The following is a 7,475-nucleotide window of genomic DNA, read 5'->3' as shown; positions in this document are numbered from 1 at the left end:
CCTTTTGATGGATTTGACCTGGATTGTTTGTTCAATTTAAATGTATCTTTAGACTTAATCTGCAGGCAAAACATGCTGGCCTTGCTCTTGACGGCATTGTTTTTGTACGGCTCGCAGGCTTTGCTATCAATCTTCTCCTCATCCGCGCATAAAATGCAGTACGCCAGTTTTGTTTTTTTCCATTTTATAAGTTGTTGTCCAACTAATACGCTGCATCGCGTAAGCTGCCGACTCGCACATGCCCACTGCACCGTGCTGCGTCGTGAAGGTACTTGTCGCTATTCGTGGCTCAGTAATTGAGCGTCTCTTGTTGTTTCTCACTGGTCCAGTGCTGTCCCAAATAAAGGAGATGCGAGTCGACTGAGCCGAATCCGATGAGAAACACAGCGAAGGACTGAGTCCCGCCGCGCAGAACGCCGGCCGAGGGGCCAGATGACAGGCGCCACCGCTCCGGCTCCAGCCACCGCTCCGGCTCCAGCCACCGCTCCGGCTCCAGCCTCCGCGCCGGCGAATAGGAATCAGCACCAGATGGGAATTCGGAGAGATGATTTCCGCTTCCAGAGTGATAGCAACGCAGAAGAAAACGCAGAACTTCAGCCGAAACGGTTCGGGGGGGGGGGAGGGTGGCGGCTCGCTATGCAGGTTGGGGTGAACGCTCGCTATGCAGGTGGGGGTGGGGGCTCGCTATGCTCGCTATGCGCGGGGCGGCTCGCTTCAGCTCAGAAGCAACCGATGGAACTTTTTCTTGGATATTAGCGAGCACTTGAGTTAACAATTTCGTTCCATGTGCGTAGCGGTCACGGCACGGTGCGATCACCGTGGGCAGACGGGACTCGTTGGTGCCATCGCCACATCTTTCTGCGTCTCGTCTCGTAGATTTGTTCCGAATCCCGTCCTCTCCCAAATGCTCTCACTGTTTGTCCTTGCCACCTCCTCTCGTCACACGGAACAACAGGAAGCGCGGGAACACCGCACCACCGTCATCCGACCTCAGCCGGCACAAAAGCCTGGAGCGGCCGGGCACGACCGGCCCTAGATGGCCCGTCCCGGACGGTTCTCGTCCGCCGCTGTGCCGCGCGGCGCAGCCTGATGCGGCCGCCGGCGCTGCCGGGTGTGGTCGGGGCGAGTCGGTCCCATCCGAGCGGCCGACGGCGAGCGTCAGGGGCGCGGACAGAGACTGCAGCAGGGACAGATGACACTGATTCAGGCTACAGTCGGTACGGCATTTGCACAGGGCTGCGGCAGGGACGGCTAACACAGGCCAAAGCTTCATCTTGCACGACACCCTTACAGACTGCAGCAAGTGCAGCTGGAGCCGACCGGGCATACGGTTGGCGCAACGGAGCCTTCGATAGAGACTTCCGACACGGGCACCTGGCACAGGTCGAAGCCGCAGTCTGTTCAGCACGACTTTCCACTGGAAATTCAGCGGGAGCAAATAGCACAGGCCACAGGTGGCTCGTCCCGGCCCGAGTCCCTGACCACAGCTGGCGCGTCTTGGCCGGAGTCCTGACCAAAGTTGGCGCGTCCCTGCCCGAGTCCCTGACCACAGCTGGCGCGTCTTGGCCGGAGTCCTGACCAAAGTTGGCGCGTCCCGGCCGGAGACCCCGACCACAGTTGGCGCGTCTCGGCCGGAGTCCTGACCACAGTTGGCGCGCCTCGGCCGGAGTCCTGACCACAGTTGGTTCGTCAGGGACTCCGGCAGAGGCGGCAACAGGGCCAGCTGATACCAGGCAAAAATCCGTGGGAAAAAGCCAACAGTCCAAGATCTTAGTGCTCATGGTTATTACCACTTAATTATACATTGAACTTCATCATTCGCGAAGCCAATCACGACAACATCTTGCAGTCAACGTCAGTGCAAAGCAAACGGTTAGCAGCAAATATGAAGTAAAACACATGCACAGCATAGACGAGAAAACATGGACAGAAATACGCAACGATATTACTTACAGCGGCCGTCACACAGTTTCCTGCCGCTGCTGAAGCTGCTCGACGCTGATTTTACACAACGAGCGTGCGTGCGTGCATGCGTACGTACGTGCGTGAGTGCGTGCATGTGCGTGCGTGCGCGTATGCGTGTACGTGTGTGTGTGTGTGTGTGTGTGTGTGTGTGTGTGTGTGTGTGTGTGTGTGTGTGTGTGTGTGTGTGTGTGTGTGTGTGTGTGTGTGTGTGTGTGTGTGTGTGTGTGTGTGTGTGTGTGTGTGTGTGTGTGTGTGTGTGTGTGTGTGTGTGTGTGTGTGTGTGTGTGTGTGTGTGTGTGTGTGTGTGTGTGTGTGTGTGTGTGTGTGTGTGTGTGTGTGTGTGTGTGTGTGTGTATGTGCGTACCTTCGTGCTCGTGCTGGTACGGGTGCGGGTGCGGATACGGATGTGGGTGCGGGTGCGGTTGCGATATGAGTGCGGGCACGAGTGCGAGTGCGAGCGTGTGTGTGTGCTCGTGCATGTAATCACAGTGTATGTGTGTGTGATATCAGAAGTCACACCCGTGTGAGTGCCAGTCTGAAAGTCGATTATCGGCAGCCGGCCAGGTGCAGTGTTGCAGGGCGTAGCGGCCTGCCAGCCGACGGCGGCGGCGGCCACAGAACCTATTCGCGTTGAGCGGAGCGGCGCGGAGGACGCCAGACCCAGCCGCGGCGTCCGCCACGGCAGGGGACGGGACGGTGAGACGGCGCGGCGTCCGAGGGCGTTTTTTTTTCCACTACCGCTGAAACACGCCCCGTTTGTCTTGGACTTATCTAACGCACTCTACCGCTTGGTGAAGCCCTGATCTTTTTATGCCTCAAGCCTCAGCAAACCGTAAAATAGTCGGGTACGTGGAGAGCATAGATACGCGCGTGCTGAAATGGTCATATTGGCGCTGTTTTTTCTTAGGGATATGGCATACTTTTAGGAGCGTGCATACATGGTCAACTTCGGGGGCGGCCACCCCTCCCTTGCGAAATGTATGGTATGCATTGATATGTACGTGATTAAATGTTGACCGCTCAAAGTTCCATGTAGACACGCAAAAAATAAGAAAATGGAGGACATGCGACGTTAGCTCGTGATGCGGAGGCAATGGCGCGCGCTACGGTGCCTAACGTTTGTTTTCAGCAGACAGTTCTAAGCTCTTTCTTCCCATCCCCCCCCCCCCCCCAGCGAGTCCCATGGAGTTCTGTGTACGCCCCTAAGTGATTTTCTATCATTAATTATGCTCAGAACGGTTACCTGGCGTATTCAGCCATACATCTGGCCATATTATCCAACGGATGCGCAGATTTGCAGGCAATGAGAAGTTTGCCCTATGATAATATTTGCATGCGACGATTTGCATAGCAAGGTTTGCATACAGAAATTTGCATACGAATGACTGCAATGTGAAGATGTGTATGCGACGTTTTGGGTACGAACAAAGGCGTTGTGTTACAAACAAACGTGATACGAAGTTTCCCCGGTGACGAATGCGGCTGATCGGTGCCGGAAGACGGCGCGCCCAGTCGATTTAGCTGTCAGCGATGTCCAGACCTGTCAGGTGCGTCTGGAAGGCGCTGATGAGCAGGGTGGTGATGTTCTCCGCCCCGCTCGCGACACACTCGCTGGGACCGCGCACCGATCGCTCACCGTCCCGCTCACCACCGGGCACACCGTCCCGTTCACCACCGGACACACCGTCACGCTCACTGCCGGGCTCACCGTCCCACTCACCACCGGGCCCACCGTCCCGCTCACCACCGGGCCCACCGTCCCGCTCACCACCGGACACACCGTCCCGCTCACCACCGGGCACACCGTCCCGTTCACCACCGGACACACCGTCCCGCTCACTGCCGGGCTCACCGTCCCGCTCACTGCCGGGCTCACCGTTCCGCTCACCACCGGACCCACCGTCCCGCTCACTGCCGGGCTCACCGTTTCGCTCACCACCGGGCACACCGTCCCGCTCACTGCCGGGCTCACCGTCCAGCCCACCGCCGGGCCCACCGTCTCGCTCATCACCGGGCACACCGTCCCGTTCACCACCGGACACACCGCCCCGCTCACTGCCGGGCTCACCGTTCCGCTCACCACCGGGCACACCGTCCCGCTCACCACCGGGCTCTCTGTCCCGCTCACCACCGGGTCTACGTCCTGTTCATCGCCGCGCACCGTCCTTCTCACCGCCGCGCTTACCGTCCTGCTCACCGTCTCAACGCCTCTGTCAACTCAACGTCCTATTCACCGTCGGCCAGCGGGTGGGCGATGGTCCTAGTGCGCCGGCGTCCGCCCGTCAGCCAACACCTCGACCCGGTCAGCGAAGGTCATGCCTCGGGGCATGACCCCGGGCGGTCACTGGCAGGAATGCGGCCTGGTGCGGTGTGTTTCAGGGTCCTAAGGCGCGACCGACAAAACGAGACACGGGACGAGGAGTTCGTTCTGGATTTTCTGTTCTTTCGGGCTCAGCTTTGCAGCATCTTTTTTTCGCTGCTCGTGACTACCAGACATCTTTCCTGGAGCCATGCCTTTCTCGTCGACGTCGTCTTTTAGGTCTGCCGGCCCGCCGTGCAACTTCTCAAGCGGAGCACAGAAACCTTTTTTAAAGGTTCGTGTTTCTTCTCCAAATGTGTCTGTCACCGTATTTTTCAGCCTTTCCGGAGCTGCTTTCACCGGTCTCTAAGGTAGGACGACGCTACAGCGAGGCGCCGGATGGGAGCACCTTTCGAACGCAGTGGTGGGTCTTCACATCAGAAATGGCTTTACATCGCTTCTCTCACGAGCTCATGTGCTGGTGGCTTGTCCAATGAAAACCGAAAGGCGAAAAGTAAGACTCTCCGATAATCATGTACTGAAATTCTCCAGTTATGTTTGGTGGGTCCGGAAATTATCCCCAAGTTTCGTGTAATATGCGCCTTGCACAACCAACGGTCATAGCTAAGCATGGCGAAACAAGTTCTTTTTCTTGGCTATGATCCGAAATTATCCGAGACAGCCCTCGGCTCCATAATTGTCTGTAATAATTATCCGTGCTGGCAGTGTCGAAAGCCACTCCGAACAATTATCCAACATTCCCGATAATTCTCCGAGATTAGCGCAGGCCGAACGCGCCCATAGTCGCATCTCTGACATTGGACGGGCAGACAGGATTGGGGGTCGAACTGGAATATGAGGAACACACAGACGTGAGAACGGTATTTGTAATTATAAAAGAGGTCAAACATCATCGTCGTCGTCGTATTGCAGTGCAATATTGGGAGGACGACGAAGCCCCATTTTACGAAAGTTCAGGACGCGCCCACCCCTGGCCCCTTTCGGTTAAGCTCACTAGGACGAGAGAATAACACGTTTCTTATTCGTGCGCTTTTCCATTTAACCCGAGGCGGGTGATGCCATCGTTTCGAGTCTAATTCCGAGTCAAGTGCTCTGGTGGATCATTGCGTGAAATACATCGACCCAATCGAAGTTTTTTCAGACACAGCCACAAGTGCTTGATACGCGAGCTCTAACTCCCCCCCCCCCTCGCCCACGCAGGATCGAAATTCCAGGTCAACGGCAGAACTTTTACGGCGAAAGCTCGACGTGCCGCACTGGTGGGCACGGTCTGCCCTTCCCTGTGGCGACAACTGGCCTTAAGTGCAGCCACAGCCACGAAGCCTGCCACGGGTGGACTCGAAGCGACTAGACCGCAGTCTGCCACGGGTGGACTCGAAGTGACTAGACCGCAGTCTGTCACGGGAGGAAGAATCCGAATACCGTTGCTCCACGCAAAGAAGTAGATACGTCAGAAACATGGATGGGTATTATGATATGACAATTGTAATGTGTGGTAGCGGCCACACCCACTTGCAGTGAAGCTAGCCTAACTAAACAGCCTAAACTGAGAGATGGTTATTCCGACACTTTTACCACCTCATCTTTTCTCAGCTTCCGACGCCCGTTTAAGCACGAACTGATGAATCTACAATCAGGCATGAATCCGGGTCCAACAACTTGAAGTCCGGTGAGATTACAAAACCTGAAGCTAGTGCTTTTGACAAGTCCACTCGTCACATTATGCGGGTACAAATCTAAGTCCTATCATATTCTTGGCTCATGAGTCCAAGACTGGGCTCCAATGTGTGGATGCAGAGTCCGAATCACAGTCCTTGGAAATTTAATTCGCGCCCATGTCTGCGTGCAAAAGGTATCAAATCCAAGTCGTCGGTTACTGTCAGAATCGCACAAGACAAATGCAGCTTGGTATCATTTGTCAGGGTCACTTACTGGGAATGCAATTGTAACTGTACACACTTTTACCTTGCCCTAGCTGGCTCAAGCTTAACCCAGTAGGGTGTGAGATTCACGACAAGCTGCGAAGATGATCTCACTTCCCCCTTTTCAGAGATTTTGATAACTGTCAAATTTTGATTTGACTATCTTCTGTAGATTTTCCCAGCGAGGTCTTCATCTGTAAATTCACAAAATACAAAATTTTAAAAATCCAGTGCCAGGGTACAAACTCAAAAGCTTCTAATCTTTTGAAAGGTCGCTCTGCCGATGTTAAGAAATTAATTTAAATCAATCGAATAATCTTAGCTATTTTCTTTATATCCCAGGCTGCCAATTAAAATGAATATCTCAGGCGGTTTCACACCGGCCAAACATAAGTACTTTAGATCGGGAAAGTATGCCGCTTTGGTTTACCGTGGGTGATGCAAACGTCAGACATATACTCCCCAAGCTGAGTTCTGATGGCCTGTTTATTGCATAGAGCCAGATCCAAGTAAACACTACGAAGAAGACACAGTTCACGTCACCGTTCTCATCAACCCGCCACTTGGCTTTCCATTGTTTAACAGCTTGTCTGCGCGCATGACTGGGTTCCCCCTTTTTCCGGCGGAGTTATGCCGCGCGCCTTCACTGACCCCTGGCCTCGCGCAACACGGACCGTCCGCGAAAAACCGACAGACGGAAGCCGCCTGCCGTGAGCTTTTTTTATTTGAAAATCTGACGCAATACACGCATCATGAAAATGGTTTGAGGCTGCACTGCTAGTGCATGCAACAAATCTGTAAGAAATGGCCAGCGTTTTCCCTCACTTCTGTGCCTAAGTGTGCCATCAAAAAAATTGTACACAGACCCATTGTTTATGATGTGTGTGACAATTTGAATGAAAGTGCGAGTTGTATTTTACCCTAATTCGCAATGGAAGTTTGTCGCACAATCTTTTGGCGAAGAGACGAAAATGTCTGTGTTCCGAGCCGTGTGTTTATATGGTGCTATTTTATCTACTGTCGAAGGAAGCATGTTAGGTTGTTAAGTGCATTTGCGAGCAATATTATTTACGTAGATAAGACAGTAGTAGCCTTACTCCTCGGAGAAAAACCAAGAGAATGAAGATGTGGGTGCGTTGATATTCTGATAGCATGCCTTTATCAAAACAATTGCAGAAGTGAGTTAAAAATTGCTTGCCGATGATTTTACTAGATTTTTTTTTTAAACAGCAAGCCACTGTTTCTACAGGAGCCAACATTTGGCGGAT

The sequence above is a fragment of the Pollicipes pollicipes genome, unplaced genomic scaffold (assembly GCF_011947565.3).
Source record: "Pollicipes pollicipes isolate AB1234 unplaced genomic scaffold, Ppol_2.1 Scaffold_4740;HRSCAF=5597_pilon_pilon_pilon, whole genome shotgun sequence".
Lineage (NCBI taxonomy): Eukaryota > Metazoa > Arthropoda > Thecostraca > Pollicipedomorpha > Pollicipedidae > Pollicipes > Pollicipes pollicipes.
The sequence above is the reverse complement of the archived record's forward strand: the minus strand, read 5'-3'. Positions refer to the sequence as shown.